The sequence below is a fragment of the Miniopterus natalensis genome, chromosome 8, assembly GCF_054644295.1.
Source record: "Miniopterus natalensis isolate mMinNat1 chromosome 8, mMinNat1.hap1, whole genome shotgun sequence".
Taxonomy (NCBI): Eukaryota; Metazoa; Chordata; class Mammalia; order Chiroptera; family Miniopteridae; genus Miniopterus; species Miniopterus natalensis.
The window spans coordinates 75,545,085-75,561,590 of NC_142088.1; the positions used below are offsets into that span (position 1 = coordinate 75,545,085).

General features: G+C 38.3%; 1 protein-coding gene across 3 annotated transcripts in view; it reads left to right on the forward strand.

The window, feature by feature from the left end:
• Nucleotides 1–16,506, forward strand: part of PTPN4 (protein tyrosine phosphatase non-receptor type 4) — a 174,205-nt gene that overhangs the window by 10,773 nt on the left and 146,926 nt on the right. The gene's annotated exons all lie outside the window — the stretch shown is intronic.

A 16,506-nucleotide genomic window follows, 5' to 3' on the forward strand; every position in this document is an offset into this window, starting at 1 on the left:
ATGGATGCCTAATGTGCTAATTTCTGATGGGGTATCATTACATCTAGGGTGAAGAGGAAGGAAATATATATATGTAGGTATACATCTGAATCTCTTCCTGTATCTGTATATATGTATTTTAAAAATTCACACTAATACATTCAATTCTAACTCAACATTTCAGGGTTCTTTCTAGTCTTGCCCTTTCTGTATTTATAAATCTCTTCTCCAGCAGTGAGAAATTGGCTTCCATTATCCTCAGTATATTTACTTTGTTTGCTCAAACTCCTTGTATGTGCCAGTCTCCCAACCCCAGGCTAGTTGTCCCTTGTCTGCCATCTCTGAGGCCTATGGCATGGGGTCCTCAGTGATGCTTTCAAGTTCATGCTAGGAAGGGAATGGAACTTCTCATTTAATCTGAACAAAAATTTGTTAGAAACATGTTATCTCCAGTTTTAAAGGAGAACGAAGCTGAAATTTAGAAAGGAGCGTGACTTTGGGCATGTTATCATGTAAATAGTAGAGCAAATATTTTGAATTCAGATATGTGTGATGCTGAGGCACCTTTGCTGTTTTTTCCCCCCTCTTATATACTATGTAGCCTCTGACTACCTGAAAATAGTTCAGATTTCAAAATGGCAGGGTTTAGGGTTGTATATAGTTGGTAGTTGAAGCACCTATTACTGCTTATGGAGTCTGTGTCAAGTTAGGAAGAGGGTCACTGACAGAGCCCCCACCACTGTTATTTAAAGGTTAAGGGATCTCAAGAAGTGAAGAAGCCAGTAAAGAAACTAGAATTCTGGTGCCAGAGCTGAGTCTAGTTGTATGGTAGAAGGTGGTGAAGGAAGAGTTACAGGAAGATGTCAGATGCTGAAAGAGAAGTGCTTGGAATTTAACTATTGGACAGTTACCGATGACCTAAGCGAGTTGGTTTTCAGTTGTGTTCAGGTAGGCTACCTGTATCAGAATCAAATGAGATACTGATTAAAATGATCAATTCCCCAGGTTTCATCACACACCTTACAGATTCTTAAAAGGGTGGGTGAGGAGTGGGGAGGTGGTGGCATAGATCTGCTTAAATGCTGCCACCGTTATTCTGAGGTATACTGATGTTTGAGATTCACTGTCTTAATAGAAGAGTTACAAGAGGGGTGTGATAAGAAACTAAATTGAGGAAACTAGATATACAACGAATATAGACCAGAAAACTCTTGAGAAATTTGGTGATAAGGGAAGAAGGAAGATCTTTTGGGTCATGGAGGAATAGGGGACAGAACCAAGAAAAATATCTTTTTTTTAAAGGCTACATCCACCTTAACATTTTTTGGAATTCAGAGAAAGAAACTATAGTGGCTATTTGAAAGATGAGTAAGTAAAACTAGGTAGTGATACCTGCCATCAAAGAAATGCCCTAAATGAATGGACTTTGATAAGTATCTTGGCTAGCTCCCTGACCCATTTCAAATGATTGCCATCTGATGGTGAGCCTTTGGAGTAATCCAGGGGTCATTGTTAATCTTATTTTATTAATAGTTAAATTTGTATCTTGCCTTTTTGTTAAACAATTGTTAAGAGCTTTCCTTATTTTTAGAAAACCTTGAATTTTTTCTTCATTATTGAATTTATTGGAGTGACATTGGTTAATAAAATGACATAAGTTTCAGGTATATAATTCTATAATACATTATCTATGTATTGTATTGTGTGTTCACCACCCAAATCAAATCTCCTTCTTGAATTTTAAGTATAGTCGTGTACATAGACAAGTCACCAACAATACAATTTAAAAATATATGCAGAACTGGAGGGGACTTCAGAGAGAAAGCATTTAGACAATCCAAAGTCAATTTACTGTATTCTTTAAGCACTAGCTAGGTTCCCAGGTACTGTGCTTGGCAGTCGAGTTACAGAACGAATGAGACATGATCTTTATCCTCAAGGAGATTATACTACTTTCTTTGGAGGAACTTAAAATCTGTTGCACAGCTAGAAATGTATACAGGTAAGCCATAGGTAACTATGTGTTAGTATACAGCTAAAATATGTTCAGATTAAGTCATACACAATACATGTAGTGGAATATATTAACAGAACACTCAGATTTCTCAAGTATTTAAAATATTATTTCCTTTTTAAAATATATATATATATCTATATCTTTATTGATTTCAGAGAGAGGAAGGGAGAGGGGGAGAGATAGAAACATCAATGATGAGAGTGTCATTGATTGGCTGCCTCCTGCACGCCCCCTACTGGGGATCAAGCGCTTAACCCCAGCATGTGCCCTGACCGGGAATCGAACCGCGATTTCCTGGATTGTAGGTCGATGCTTAACCACTGAGCCAGGCTCGGTGAGGTGTTCTTTCCTTTTTCAGTTGATAGTATGGGCCTGGCCAAAAAGCAGGAGCCAGGTGTGTGACTCTGCTGATAGCGGGTTCCGAGACCCTGGCCCGGCACCGGGGGTGGGGGAGCATAAATAAAAAAAAATAGAGTCCAGCTGGGCGTGGCTCAGTGGTTGAGCCTGGACCTGGGATCCAGGACATCGGGGTTCGATTCCCGGTCAGGGCACATGCCCGGGTTGTGGGCTGCAGCCGATCAGGGACTCTCTCATCATTGATGTTTCTATCTCTCTCTCTCCCTCTCCTTTCCTCTCTCTGAAATCAATAAAAGTATATTTAAAAAAAAAATAGAAAATTGGTAATATGGCTACTTGGTTCAAATTACAAAGGTATATATTGAGAAGTCTCAATACTATCTTCTCTCTATTGGTAACCAATTTTATTTTTTGTATATTTTACCAATATTTATGCAAATAGAAACAATACAAATATAAGTAAATTATTATTTTCCCCCCTCTACCTTTTATGTAGAAAGCAGTATACTGTATTGTTTTATATAATGTTTTTTTAATTTAAAATATACCTTGGAGATTTTTTGACTTTAGTATTCAGAGAGCTCTTCCTTTTTTCATTCTTGTTTTAATATAGTGACATTAGGCTAATTCTAATTATTTAAACTTTTACTCTACCTCAGTTTTTTAGGCCCTTTCATTTGTGTGGCTCATTTACTTTCACTTCTTTATGAACTACTGCTTTCATATGGCATTTTACATTAATGACCTGCATTACTTTGTTCACCTAATGCCCTTTAATGCCTAGTTGGATAAACCTTTTTGATTTTTGTAGTCAAGAAAAATACTTCCCTATTTCAGTAGCTTAGATGAAAAATGGAAAAAAAAGAGAAAGGGAATGAAACTCATATTTGTTGAACTGTATTGGGCATTTTAAAGTACTGATATCTCACTTAATTCTTCCAGCAACCCTGTGGAGTGGATAGTGTTACTCCCTTTTTATAGATGAAGAAATTGAGGCTCAAAACGCTGAGTTGTCCAGACTTTCACAGCTAGAAATGGCAGATTTAGGTGTTGAAAGTAGGTTAGTTTGAATCCAGAATCTGTATCTTTTCTGCTGCTGTCCTATTTTCTGTCCCCTATTTTTGAATTCCTGAACTCCAGTCTTATAGCTGGCTGGAGCTCTCTTCTATCTCCTGTAAGCTTTTCATCAGGAACCGTAAAATTAGATATGTTCCACTGTTGTGTTTTTCCTTATTGTTGGGATACCGCCTGCTTATCTGACCTCTACAAAAAGGCCCTGCGTGCCTGGATCACTATTGCCTGCTACTGTAAGCTGTGGATACCATTTTCGACTTGTTTATCTAGATTGTCTCGCATTGTCACTGTCGACTTTCCCTTTCTCCCCTAATTTTTCCTGTTTCACCACTTCAGCGTCAGTTTAGCAATATGAAGCTTAGGAACAACTTCTGAAATTTGGGGGATGATTTTAAACAAAGCTCATCATGTCTCATCTGGACTTTTACAGTAGTCTCTGAAAGTACATACCGGCAGTGGTCTTTGCCCCCTTTGTAGTCTTCCTTTACGTTGTAGCCAGAGTGATCTGACTTGCTCATCTGATCATATTATACCCCTGCTCAGAATTTTTTCCTCTCCATCTGCATGTTAAGATAAAATATAAACTCGTTTCAGCCCCTATCTACCTCTCCAAGCCTGGTACGCATAGTGCCTTGCACACAATATGTGCTAATATTGACTGTACTTTGAGTAAGATGAATGAATTTTCCAAGAAGATTAAAATTATTTGGGAAATAGCAGATTTTAAGGTAATGTTGATGCTCTTTTTATCTGTTTCTTTTTGGCTATTTCTTATCTCATGGAAGTAAAATATTTTTTTAAAACTCCAAGGATTCTCATATTGTTTTATTTACATTGGAATTTAAAAAATCTCTATACTTGGTTTATTTTCATTTCAAACTTGTGCCTTTTCCAGTCCAATATATACTGCTACAAGTTGTAGTGGCTTCCTACAGAAGCTACTAAGGAGATGGGAATCTTTACTGGGAAGGGTTTTGTGATTTGAAGAAGTTCACCCAGATGATTCTCATATTGTGGCCCATCTTGCATCTGGCTATTTTATGGTTTTTGATCTGTGTTAGCATAGTTGTTTACAAAAGAATTGTATAGGTCAAAAAGTCCTTATATGCAATTCTGATATCCCCAAGGCCCTGAAAAACAAAAGTAGTTGTAGTTAATTTGCTAGCCAAATTTGACCTAAACCAATGGGAGTCTGTTTAGGCTTTAATTTATTGCACTTACAGTGAACATTCTTAAGATTCTATAAGAAATTTTAAGTTAGCAATATGGTTAATGCAGGGAGTTACCCTGGACCCAACCAAGAATGTTAGTTAATATGAGGTATTTGTGCCATATCATGTCTCCATAATCCAAATATTCTGAAAGTGTTTTCAAACCAAAGGTTTCAGATAAGGATTGTTGACATGAACCGATTTTCACTACCACCAATTTCCTTAGCAATGGGTGATAAATGGTACTTTGTTTTATTTTGAATTTCTTCTTAATGATACTGAATTTTTTCATGTTTATTTACTAATTTCATTTCTTGTATACATTCTTCAAATTTTTTGTTCACTTATCTGGTAGGGTCTTAATATGCTTTTTAAAACCAATTTATAATATTGTAGCTATTAACTGGTTTTCTGTTAGTACAGTAGCATGCTTGTGACATATTCGGAACTTTTTGTATCTAGCATGTCAATAAGAAATGCTGCAAGTTGAAAATTTATCTACTTATAGTGTAAGGGAAATTACCATGCTCCTCTGCTCAAAGTCCTATAATGGCTTCACATCTCATTTAGAGTAAAGCCTGCAGTTTTTGGTTTTTTAATTTTTTTTTTTTTTATTGATTTCAGAGAGAGAGAGGGAGAGTGAGATAGAAACATCGATGATGAGAATCATTGATCAGCTACCTCCTGCACGCTCCCTTCTGGGGATCGAGCCCGCAACCCAGGCATGTGCCCTGACCGGGAATCGAACCACGGTCTCCTAGATTGTAGGTCGATGCTCAGCCACTGAGCCATGCTGGCTGGGCAAGGCCGCAGTTTTGACCAAGGGCCCTACATGATCTGTGGCACCTGTTCTCTCAGCTCATCTGTGACCACTCTCCTTGTTCACTTTTCTCACTGGTCTCTTTCTATTCCTGGAACAGGCCAGATATGCCCACTTCAGGCCTTTGTATTTGTTTCTCTCTCCCTAGACAGCTTTCTCCCAAGTATTCCAGGCATAGTGTCCATTTGTCTCACTTCCTCATTTATAATCAAGTCTGTTCAAAAATGAATTACTCAGTCATGCCTTTCCTGAATACCTTATTTAAAATTACATCCCTACTCCCACACTCCCTGCTTTTTACCTTAGTTTTTAAATTTTATTTTTCAATTACAGTTTACATTCACAACTATTTTGTATTAGTTTTGGGTGTACTGAATAGTGGTTAGAAAATCATATTTCTTACAGAGTGTGCCCCCCGATATTTCAAGTACCCACTTGGCACCGTATGTAGTCATTACAGTATTATTGGCTATATTCCCTATGCTGTATTTTACATACCTGGGGCTATTTGTGACTGCCAATTTGCACTCCTTAATCCCTTCACTTTTTCACCCAGTCCCCTAACTCCCTTCCTTCTGGCAACCATCAGTCTGTTCTCTGTATCTATGAGTCTGTTTCTATTTTGTGTTCATTTATTTTGCTCTTTAGATTCCACAAATAAGTGAAATAATGTGGTGTTTGTCTTTCTCTATCTGACTTATTTCACTTAGTATAATATCCTCTAGATTGATCCATGGTGTCGCAAATGGTAAGATTTCATTCCTTTTTGTGGCCGAAGAATATTCCACTATTTATATATATATGTGTGTGTGTGTGTGTGTTTGTGTATATGTGTGTATATATATATATATATATATATATATATATATATATATAAAATAACTTTTAAAAAAATTTTAGTATGTTTTTTATTGATTTTTGAGAGAGAGGGAGAGATATAGAAACATGGATGAGAGCCATTCTGACAGGTGTGAGGTGGTATCTCATTGTGTTTTTAATTTGCATTTCCCTGATGATTAGTAAAGTTGAGCATCCTTTAATATGTTTATTGGCCCATCTGTATGTCATCTTTGGAGAAGTGTCTATTCAAATTCTTTTTAATTGGGTTGGTTTTTTTATGTTGAGTTGTGTGAGTTCTTTAAAAATTTTGGATATTACCCCTTATCTAATATATCCTTGGTGAATATCTTCTTCTATTCACTAGGTTGTATTTCATATTATGGTTTCCTTTGCTGTGGAAAAACTTTTTAGTTTGATATAGTCTTTTTTTTTTTTTTTTTTTTTTTAAGATATCTGTTGATTTCATAGAGAGGAAAGGAGAGGGATAGAGAGATAGAAACATCAATGATGAGAGAGTCATTGATCAGCTGCCTCCTGCATGCCCCCGACTGGGGATCAGGCCTGTAACCCGGGCATGTGCCCTGACCGGGAATCGAACCCCCATCACCTGGATTCTGGGTCGACGCTCAGCTGTTGAGCCACGCCCGGCCTGGCTGATATAGTCTTATTTTTTTTATTGTTTCTTTTGTTTCCCTTGTCATATCAGGAGCTATATCAGAAAAATTATTGCTAAGAGAGATGTTGGAGATTTTATTGCCTATGCTCCCCCCCTCCTTAGAAGCTTTATATTTTCAAGTCTTACATTTAAGTCTAATCCAGTTTGAGTTTATTTTTGTATATGGTGTTTCCTCATTAGAATGGAAGGTTCATAGGGTTAGGGGCTTTTATCCTGTTTTGTTTGTTTATATATTCATGTTTCTTCTTCCTATCTGGCATATTGTAAGACATTCAGTAGATATATTGAACAAGAGGAAAGGTAGGGGAAAGTAAAGAGGAACATTTCTCTAATTGTCTGGCATATAGACAGTTGATTTGAAATTTTTATTTTTTAGAAATTTTATTGATGAAATAAAAATATAATAATAATTGAATATGATTTGTTTTGGTGTACTAATGAGAAGAAGGGAATTTTTTTTTTTTATGGGATAATACTTCACTTAAGTGCGATTTAAAGTTCATGCTCCCTATCAGATCAATTGTGAATGTTCATCTGTAAAAGCCATTTTTAACTCGTGGTCCAAAAACGGACAGCAGATTTGGCCTGTGGGCCATAGTTTGCTGACCCCTGGACTATGTCACTGTTGCCCAAATTAGTGCAAACTCCTCCACAATACAGTTCTAAGTATCTTTCTAATTTTAATCGTTGCGTTCCCCTGTTGGCTTTTTCCTCATTCAACTGGATTACTGGTGCTTCTTGGACACTTTCTGGTTTCTGTGTCATTTAATAATCAACCCTCTGTTTTAATTCTGTTGTAACTAGAATATTTTTAATAAAATAATTATGTATTTCCAAATTTTTCCTGAAGTCAATTTTGCTCTTTAGAGAGGTAGTTTAGAGAGGTAGTACTCAATGATGATGATGGTGATGATAATGGCTAACACTTACAAGGTACTTTTAAGTGTCAGGGACTGTGCTAAGGACTTCTTATGTATTATCTCATTTAGTCCTCATAGCAACTCATTTTATAGATGAAGAAACTGAGGCACAGAGCCATTTAACAACTATCCACAGTCATAAAGATAGTAAGAATTTGAACCATATAACAGTCTGATTTCTGAGCTGACAGTCTAAACTATTAAGCAGTATTACTTCCCATGTAAACTCATATAATTTGTATTTTTATGCTTTTCACCCCTTTGCAGATCCCCTTCTTCTTTTACTTATTTAAGTTTTTTATTGATTTTTAGAGAGAGAGGAAGGGAGAGGGATAGAAAGAGAGAGAGCAACGAAAGAGAAAGGTCGATTGCTTCCTGCACGCCCCCTGCTGGGGATCGAGCCCACAATCCTGGGCATGTGCCCTGAGTGGGAATTGAACCAGTGACCTCTTGGTTCCTGGGTCGATGCTCAACCATTGAGGCACACCAGCCGAGCCTCTTCTCTTCTTCTAATCTAACTTTATTTGTGAAAGACTGATAAGCAGTCATTTTGAACAGACATAAGGACTCATGAAAACATATATGAAGTAATAGGATTGGATAGTATTATGAGCGAATATGAAGTCAGTGGCTTTTCTACTGTATAGACTTTACCCCACATTAAGAGGTACTCTTTACATTATGCTCTTGATAACTTCTAATTTATTCTATTTTGCTAAAAAAATGTCAGTTTTGACCCACTGAGTTGATTTATTTAGTCAATGAGTCTCAACCTGCAGTCTGAAACATTTCATTAAACATTTAGGTGCTGCAAACTTTATTGTTTGTGTTCAGTTATATAGGAAACTCTGCTTATATGAGATTGTTGCTTTATAAAGAAAGGATAAAAAATTCTCTACACTAATCCCCTACTAGTAAAAAATTAATTTTTGCTGAAAAAGAAAGGCACACCAAAGCCTTCAAAATGATACCACAAGCACTACTACATGGTTGACATGGTTGGACTGTTTTAAACAAGGAAAAATAGAATGTTTTCGTTGGCTGGTGGTACTTGTTAAAGATAGACTTTATTGGTGGACTCTCATATAAAGCAGACTAAAGAACAGAAATTTAGAAAGTGGGCAGGGGGAGAGGGGGAAAGCACTAGTGGCAGTTAGGTAATAAGCTCTAGGCAGGAGAGAGACAGTAGTACTTTCACTCATTAAAACAGTTTATATATTTTTTTAGTATATTTTGCTCAATTATTTAAAATACCTTTTCCCAATTAGACTGTGAACCCCTGAGGGCAGAGATCTAGATGTATACATGTTTATATCTCTAGCATCAGTACTGTGTCTGGCCATGAGAAGCTGTTGACATGTTTATATGAATAAACAGGTGTACTGAAGGCACAGGATTAGGGAACTCTTTGTGGGTGTTAGCGGGTCTAGGTGTCTGTATCTCCCTCTCTCACATACGTGAACTAAAAACAGACACACCATACATTAAATACTGTAATGTATAAGTAGAAAATAATGAGATGTAAAAGATTAAGTAGCAAAGAAAGAAGCTGCCTCAGGTAAATAAATTTGATGTGAGAAATGGTTCAAATTAGATTTCTGTGTTGGAATATATAGTTTACAGTGAAGATCAGATTTATTTTGACATTGAAATTCTGTATTCTTAACGGGTCAATAACACGTGCATAGAGGACATACAGAGGACATTTGTAAAATGCCACCTGTACTTTAATGAGTCAAAGTACTATTTCTTAAGTAATAAGCTTCTTGTATAAGTTATTGTATAATAACTACTATTATTTGTTATATTAAATATAGAGAGATAAATTTTAGAGCAGCACTATTGCTACATTTGACTTTTTTTTTTTTCTACAGGGTGTATTTTATTGTTGATCGTTTTGATAGCACTGCCCTAAGAGAATCTGACCTATTCAGTTTTATATTGCTAAGTTCAGTTCAGAAGGGTTGAGGGAACCTTAATTGAATACTGTATAGGGCTATAGTAACAAGCTAAGTTATTCAGTCCAGTATCTTACACTGTCAGCATTTTAATTTATAATTACATTCAAAGAATCATATATAATAAGAAACAGGCAAAGTAGCCCTGGCCTGGTAGCTCAGTTAGTTAGAGAGTCATCCTGATACGCAACAGTTGCAGGTTTGATCCCCAGTCAGAGCACATACAAGAATCAACCAATGAATGCATAAATAAGTGGAACAACAAATCTCTCTCTCTCTCTCTCCCCCTCCCTCCCTCCCCCCTCTCTCTCTCTCCCTTCTCCTCTCACTGAATTCAATAAATAAATTTGAAAAAAATTTAAAAGATGGTTTGTTTGAGAACATTATATTTAAAATAGGTAAAAGGTTGTCAACTATGCAGGAAATTTTTGTGAGTGATTAACTGCTTGATAATTTTGGATAACAAAGGTTTTACTGTGTCTACTTTTGTGAAGTGTAAAAACAGAATTTGAAAGGAATTTTTTTTCATAATCTTTATTCACCACTTTTGATTTTGAAAACTTTCAAAACTATGGAAAAGTAGCAAGAATAGTGTACTAAACATCCATGTATCCTTCATATAGATTCACCAGTTGTACTTTTCATACAGATTCACCGATTGCTAACATTTTGCTACTTTGCTTTATCTCTCTCTGTGTATATACTTCTGAAATTTCTGAACTAGGATTTCAAGATGGTGGCAAAGTAGGTGGAAGCTACACTCACTTGTTCCCAGGACCAAACTGAAGTTACAACTAAATTAAAAATCAATTATCCTGAAAAATAAACTGAAGACAAGCTGAAGAGGAGTAAAACCAAGGATTTACAGAAAAAGCCACATCAAGACTTGTGGGAAGGGCTGAGACAAAAAGGGCTGGCTCTGCTCCCATATGTGACGACAGGTTCCAAAGGGATATCTCAGCTGTGGGACGGTTCCCCTTGAGAAGCTTGGGGCCTAAACCCCAAGCCTGGCTCCATATCCCAGAGCACCAGAGCCAGGAAGAGGCGCCCTCATAACATCCTGCTGTGAAAAGCAGTGGAGTAGTAATAGACAGAATCTGCTGGAAACACAGGTACCCCCTTAAAAGGGCTAACACAAAATTTCATTTGCAGCCACTCACCCTGGGCTCTGGTGGAGGGAGGTGGGAGCAGACTAGAGTTCCCTGAGGAGAGTTTGGCATTTATGGCTCTAGGGAGAGAGCTGAAGGGACAGCCCCCAGGATCCCTGTGCTGAGTCATTCTTCCATACCACAGATTCCATATATCTTGGGTGGAGCACTCCCCTCTCTGTGGCATCAGTCTGGGAGAAAGCTCTTGCCCTACCCTCTGGACTTCCTTTTGGCCTACCATGGGGAGAATTGAAAAACACAGAAAGACATGAAAGCTAAGTAACATGTTGCTAAACAATGAATGGGTTAACAGTGAGATCAAGAAAGAAATCAAAAGATACCTTGAAATAAATGAAAATAAGAACACAACAACCCTAAATCTATGGGACACAGTGAAAGCAGTCCTGAGAGGGAAATTCATAACATTACAGGCCCACCTCAAGATACAAGAAAAACCTCATATAAACAATTTCATGTTACACTTAAAAGAACTTGAAAAAGAACAATAATAAATGTTCAAAATGACTAGAAGGAAGGAAATCATGAAGATCAGAGCAGAAATAAACAAAATAGAGTCTAAAGGAACAATACAAAAGATCAATAAAACCAAGACCTGATTCTTCGAAAAGATAAACAAGATTGGCAAACCTTTAACCAGACTCAAGAAAAAAAGAGAGAGGACCCAAATAAATAAAATCAGAAATGAAAGAGTAGCAGTAACAACTGACTCCAAAAAAATGCAAAAGGTTGTAAGAAAATATTATGGACAACTATATGCCAACAAATTGTATAATCTGGAGTATATGGATAAATTCCTAGAAGCATACAAACTTCCAAAACTAAATCAAGAAGAATCAGAGAATCTGAATAGAGAGATTACAATTATTGAAACTGAAGCAGTTAATAAAAAAGTCTTCCAACAAAAGTCCTGGACCAGATGGCTTCACAGGTGAATTTTACCAAACATTCAAAGAATAGCACCTACCCATCTCAAACAATTCCAAAAAATTCAAAAGGAGGGAAGGCTTTCAAGCTCTTTTTATAGGGCCAACATTATCCTAATCCCAAAACCAGATAAAGACACTTCAAAGAAAGAAAATTATAGGCTAATATCTCTGATGAACATAGGTGCTAAAATTCTCAAGAAAATATTAGCAAACCAGGTCGAGTAATACATTAAAAAGGTCATACACCATGATCAAGTGGGATTTAGTCCTGGGATAAAAGTTGGTACAATATGTGCAAATCAATAAACATGTTATAGCACATTAACCAAATGAGGGATAAAAATCACATGATCATATCAATAGATGCAGAAAAAGCATTTGATAAAACCCAGCACCCATTTATGATAAAAGCTCGTAGTAAAATGGGAATAGAGGATACATACCACAACATAATGAAGGCTATACATGACAAATCCACAACCAGCATCTTATTCAGTGGGCAAAAACTAAAAGGGTTTACTTTAAGATCAGGAACAAGGTAGGGTTGTCCACTTCCATCACTCTTAATGAACATAGTAGTGAAAGTCCTAGCCACAGCCATCAAACTAGAAGAAGATGTAAAAGGCATTCAAATAGGAAAAGGAGCCATTTGCAGATGACATGATACTATATATGGAGAACCCTAAAGATTCTACCAAAAAACTACTAGAACTGATAAATTCAGGAAAGTAGCAAGATACAAAACAAATACCTAAAAATCAGTTGTATTTCTATATACTAATAATGAACTGTCAGAAAGGGAAAACTAAGAAAACAATCCCATTTTACAATTGCTTCAAAAAGAATAAAATACCTAGGAATAAATTTAACCAAGGATGTAAAAAACCTGTACTTGGAAAATTAAAAGACAATGAATAAAGAAATTGAAGAAGATAAAAATAAGGGGAAGCATATACTGGTAGTGTTCATAGATAGGAAGAATTTACATCATTAAAATGTCCATACTACCCAAAACAATCTATAGATTCAATACAATTTCTATTAAGATACCAGTGGTGTATTTCACAGAACTAGAACAAATATTGCAAAAACTTATATGGAACCACAAAAGACCCCAAATAGCCACAACAATCTTGAGAAAGAAGAAAAATGTTGGAGGAATCATGCTACCTGATATCAAACAATACCATAAAGCCATAGTAATCAAAACAGCTTGGTACTGACATTAAAGCAGACATATGGACCAATGGAACATAAGAGAGAGCCCAGAAATATACCCCCTCCTTTATAGTCATTTACTATTTGACAGAGGAGGCAAGAAAATACAATGGAGTAAAGACAGTCTCTTCAGTAAATGGTGTTGGGAAAATTGGACAGATATGTGCAATAAAATGAAACGACTACCTTCTTACAGTATACACAAGAATAAACTCAAAATGGATTAAAAAGACTTAGATGTTAGACTTGACACCATAACAATCCTAGAGGATGGAAACAAGATGGTGGCGTAGGTAACAGCTGTACCCACTGCCTCTTACAACCACATCAAAATTACAACTAAAATACAGAACCACCATCACTCAGAACCTCCTGAAATCTAGCTGAACAGAAGCCCTACAACCAGGGAACTGAAAAAGCATTGAGACCAGTAGGAGGGGCGGAGACTCGGGCATATTGGGGTTGAATCACGGAGAAGCAGCCGCGGGCCCACACCGAGTGCCATGGTTGAAACCCGGGAGGGATATCTTGGCGGTGGAAGTTTCCTGGAGGAGTGGGGGGGTCCCAGCCCCACAGCAGGCCCCCAGCCCAGGGCTCCAAGGCTGGGAAGAGAAGTCTCCACAACTTCAGTCTGTGAAAGCCAGCGGGGACTGTCGCTGAGGGACTCAGAGGCTGTGGGAGTCCCAGACTTTCCTCTTAAAGGGCCCGCACGTGGACTCACTCAGACGCGTTCCCTCAGCGCCCAGCAACAGCTTAGAAGGAACCTGGGACACTTGGGGAGGAACTAACCTGCCTGAAATTGGGGTGAGAAGTGGAGGGACAGCTTTCTCCCAGGCAGAAGAGCTTGCAGTAGCCATTGCTCCTTAGGTGAGTCCTCCCCCCACACAGCCATATTTGAATCGCCAGCACCTGACTCACACCTTTGGCCCCGCCCCTCCCCTCCCCACCTGCAAGCTCATCCAGGCCATTTCCAATGTCTTTTCTATGCAAGTGGCCTCTCGAGCCCCATGCTTAGGACTTTCCTAAAATCCCTCAAACAAGCAGCAGCGTGCCCCATATGGCTTGATAAGGGGCCCCAGGCCTAGCACTAGCAGCAGTCTGCATGGGTTCATAGCTTGGCCTCTCTGGACAACGCCAAGCCCAGCACAAGTAGCAGCCAACTACGGTTTGCTGCTTAGCTCATGCTGGGTGACCCTGGGCAAGGCACTGGCACAGGCTGACTTTGCACCTCCCAGGAGGCCCCAGAGACAGTGTACCTGGTGGTTAGACTCAACCATGCTGGATTACAACTCTACCACATCCACGAGTGACACACTCAAGGGGCACACTTGGTGAACACCAAAGCTCCACTGAAGTAAATTCTGCTTCATAGGGGTGTCTGCAGCAGCTCTTTGGCTGCAGTTGCAGCTGGTCCTCACAGCTGATTGGCCTGGGGGTCAATTCCTCCCAGTGAGGCCAACAGCAACCAAGGTTCAACTACAACAGGACGGTGCACACAGCCCACACAGGGGACCACCTAGAAGGCCCAGCTCAGGTGACTGGGAAGGCTGAGCCACAGGACCCTACAGGACACCTGCTACACAAAGCCACTCTACAAATTCCAGGAGACATAGCAGCTCTACCTAATACATAGAAACAAACACCTGGAAGCAGCCAAAATGTGGAGGCAAAGAAACAAAGGAAAAAACAGAAGAAGTCTCTAGAAGAGGAACTAAATGAAATAGATCCAAGCACGCTAACAGATACAGAGTTCAGAATTTTGTTTATAAGGATGCTCAAGCATATTATTACAAAAACAACTGAGAAAATCGATAACATAATAAGGTACCAGTTTGAAATGAAGGCTACACGAACTAAAATGAAGAATAATTTACAGGGAATCAACAGTAGAGTAGAGGATGCTGAGAATCAAATCAGCAATTTGGAACATGAGAAAACAAAAAACACCCAACCAGAAGAGCAAGAAGAAAAAAAAACCCAGAAATATGAAGATAGTATAAGGAGCCTCTGGGACAACTTCAAGAGGCCCAACATTCGTATTATTGGTGTGCCAGAAGGAGAAGAAAGGAAGAAATTGAAAACCTATTTGAAAAAATAATGACAGAAAACTTCCCCCACCTGGGGAAAGAAATAGACTTACAAGTCCAGGAAGCACAGAGGGTCCCAAACAAGAGGAACCCAAAGAGGCCCACAGCAAGACACATCATAATTAAGATGCCAAAAGTTAAAGACAAAGAGAGAATCTTAAAAGCAGCAAGAGAAAAGCAGTTAGTTACCTACAAGGGAGCTCCCATAGGACTGTCAGCTGATTTCTCAACAGAAACTTTGCAGGCCAGAAGGGAGTGGCAAGAAATATTCAAAGTGATGAAAAACATGGAACTACCACCAAGATTGCTCTACCCAGCAAAGCTATCATTTAGAACTGAAGGTCAGATTAAGAGCTTCGCAGATAAGGAAAAGCTAAAGGAGTTCATCACCACCAAACCAGCACTACAGGAAATGTTGAAGGGTCTTCTTTAGGAAGAAGCTAATGAACAAAAGAATCTGAGGAACTAGATAGATCCAGAGACATTGACGCATGCAACAGACGATCATATTTCAGAGGAAAGAGAGAAGGGGGGTGCAGGGTGGGCAGAGGAGATTAACCAAAGAAGTTATGTCCTTATATGCATAACCCATGGACACAGTCAACAACGGGGTGAAGGCCTGGGGAGGGGGTTGGAGTGAAGTGCAGGGGGTCAATTGGGGAGAAAAAATGGGACACCTGTAATACTTTCAACAATAAAGATAAATTTTTTAAAATCCTAGAAGAAAACAAAGCCAGTAAAATCTCAGACATTTCTCTTAGCTATATCTCTTCGGGAAAGTGAAACAAAAGAAAAAGTAAATAAATTGGACTACATTAAACTAGAGAGTTTTTGGACAGCAGAGTAAACCATAAAGTAAATGAAAGGACAATCCACTGAATTGGAGAGCATATTTGCCAATGATACATATGACAAGGGCTCGATATCCAAAATTTATGAGGGACTTAATGAAACTCAACACCAAAAAAACATACAGTCCAGTTAAAAAATGGGCAAAGGACCAGAATAGACAGTTCTCCAAAGAGGACATACAGATGGTCAATAGAACATGAAAAGATCCTCAGTGTCACTAATCATCAGAGAAATGCAAAGTAAAACCACATTGAGATCTCACCTCACACTTGTCAGAATGACTGTCATCAATAAATCAACAAACAACAAGTGTTGGTAAGGACGTGGGAAAAGGGAACCCTGTGTACTCCTGTTGGGAATGCAGACTGTTGCAGCCACTGTGGAAAACAGTATGGAGATTCC